Here is a 2938-nt window from a genome sequence, read left to right as displayed (position 1 = left end):
TCCCCCAAATGCAGCCAGTCAGCCATGATGTTTGGAGCTTTGATTCTTTAGTTTTAGCGCTGGAGCTAAGAGGCTAATGTAGCTAACAAGTAATGGAAGCTTATGGACAACCAGTTAGCATCAAGCTAACTACATCATACATTTGCCTCAAAGCGTGTAGAGTTGTTCAGTAATCTCTAATCCCAGACAGTAAGAGGATAGCGGGCCATCGTTGGCCCACTGACAGCAAAACTGGTGGTCTACCAGCTTTTTGCTCACCATTCTCCAGGTGGCTCACTGGTGGTTAAGCCACTTTTCAGTGCTCATTTTCCACTCAAAGTCCAATTTCCGTATTTTTCCTTCATTTCCTTCTTTCGTTATCCTTTGTAAATTAGATTAGTACATCATTTTAATCCAGCACAGTGTCAGCAACAATTTCAACATGATTACTTCATATCAGGCCTCTCAGTTGTTTGTAACAATTGTCTTAGTTTACTTTCCAAAATAAAAGGCTATGTGCAGGAAAAATCTGTTTGAGGAGAATAAAAAAAGGTTAGATCTTGTATGCAGGACATAATCTGGGTGGTCCAGGTGGTCCTGGGTGGGCCAACAGTGGCAAACAGTCAGCGGTTTGCCTACCTTATCAAGCCAGCAGACCAACATATGCTAGCTTATCTGGGAAATAGATTTGATTATGTGGTTTCTGACACTGTATAGCCGCATTTGAGCTGGATTAGTTTTAGCTGGGGAGGGGCTGTACTTCGTGTGATTATCATTGAGATCCCTAATTATAATCCCGGATGAATCTGCACTGTTCGTAGTTTATACAAGTGTGCTAAGTAATAATTCCAGAGAGAATCACTAATAGCAGTCCTGTTCAAATCGACATCACAGCCATGCTGTAATGTAATAAAAACCCGGTAATAGAGAATGGCTCCATTTTTTGCTGCATGCAGACAAGGCTAACAGCTGAAATGGAGCTTGATTTAAACCCAGTTCTTTAATCCTCAAGCCCATAAGCAGACAATAAGCAGACACAACAATTTGGTGTATATTCCCTCCCTTACACTATGATTATGCACCATCATTTGGAGAACGCACTTCACCCCAACATTGAAATGAGATGTAAAGTCTCCTCACACTGCAAAAAAAGTATCTTATCAAGTAAAATGTCTTCAATCTAGTCGATATATCCAGTATTTCTCCTGTTGAGACTGTTGTTATGCTTATTTTAAGATTATCTAACCTACTTCCAAACATTTTTACTTGTTTTCAGTAATTTTATTTAGTAAAATTATCTCACTATACTGGCAGATAATTTTGTTTCTGTGAGATAATTCTACTTAATAAAATTACTAAAAATTTAGAAATTTACAAATTTAGAAATAATCTTATAATAAGTGTGCAAACATAACAAGTGTGCTTCAAAATAAGAAATATTAGATATATCGACTAGAATTAAGATAATTTCACTCAACAAGATACTATTTTTTGCAGTGCACTCGTCCACTACTGCGTTTTCTTTCCTTTTTTTTTATTTTTGACGCCATATTTGCCGTTTAGCCACACAGCGAGTTGTCATTGTGTAGACGTGTAGCTCCTGTCGCGTAATGCTGACATAAACGTCCGCTCAATGATGTTTCAATCCGGGTGATTTGGGGTGATTTGGGGTAATTACACAGATCCTCTATCCCGTACTAAACGGCCAGTCAAATCTCGCACAGATTCCAAGACCAGAACTTCTCTGTTGATGCTAATCCAGCTCCAATAGGGCTATACAATGCAAAACATGGTATCTTGTCAAATAAAATTATCTTTAACATACGTCAATAAATCTAATATTTCTCCTGTTGAGATTATTGTAAGCTTATTTTAAGATTATCTAACTTATTTCCAAACATTTTTTACTTGTTTTCAGTAATTTTATTTAGTAAAATTATCTCACTATACTGGCAGATAATGTTGCTTATTTTAAGAAATGAGCTTGAAACCAGCAAACAACACCTAAAACAAGTAAATAAAGTCTAGAAATAAGATAGATAATCTTATAATAAGTGCACAACCATCTCAAAATGGGAAATATTAGATATATTGACAAGATTTGAGATCATTTCACTTGACAAGAGACTATCTTTTGCAGTGTTGACACACTGTTATCTGTAAACATGGACTAAAGCACAGACAAAATTCAGGCTTGGAGATGCTGCTACTGTTTTTAGCTCTGCTAACGTACTTTAGTCCATGTTTAGATATAACAGAGTGTCTTAAAGTGTCAGAAACTGCATAAACAGATGATTTAACAGCTCCAAATGGTTTGAGGCGATGATTTTAGCCCAGCAGCCCTGCTAGCAAAACCAGCATAGACTAGCATATGTTTTGTTTTGGATGCTAGTATGCTAGTCAACCAGCATGATTATGCTAGGTGACCAGCTAAACCAGACCAGCACAAGACCAGCTTAGACCAGCATGGAATGTCTATGCTGTTCTTTTCAGCAGGGAAGTAGCACCATGCTAATGCTAATAGTTGTCTAAAACACTCCATTACTTGTTAGCTACTTTAGCCTCACAGCTCCAGCGCTAAAGCTAAAGAAGTAAGCAGTGTTTAAGGGCCTGAAGGGGGAAAACAGTGTAAACTGGATTCTGACTTTAAGCTATAAGTACTGTATGTATATATGTAGTATATTCTAATGATGGAAATCACTCGACAGCTTCCCTGTGAGAGAAAGTCATAGAGATTATTTGAGCACAGACTGTTTTGCAAAAGGTCTAACGGTGCTAAACACTTCATTTCTGTTCCGTATTACTGCTCCAGCTATACTGTCACTATTAGAGACGTCGTTCAAACCATGAAGTGCTTCCTTACAGTAAATCATCACTGTACAAAATTCAAATGCAAATAAATATGATTATGATAGCAAGTCATCTCTGAGTCTGGCTGTCCTGTCTCTTATTGTGTGCA

The sequence above is a fragment of the Colossoma macropomum genome, unplaced genomic scaffold (assembly GCF_904425465.1).
Source record: "Colossoma macropomum unplaced genomic scaffold, Colossoma_macropomum, whole genome shotgun sequence".
In the NCBI taxonomy this organism is placed as follows: domain Eukaryota; kingdom Metazoa; phylum Chordata; class Actinopteri; order Characiformes; family Serrasalmidae; genus Colossoma; species Colossoma macropomum.
The sequence above is the reverse complement of the archived record's forward strand: the minus strand, read 5'-3'. Positions refer to the sequence as shown.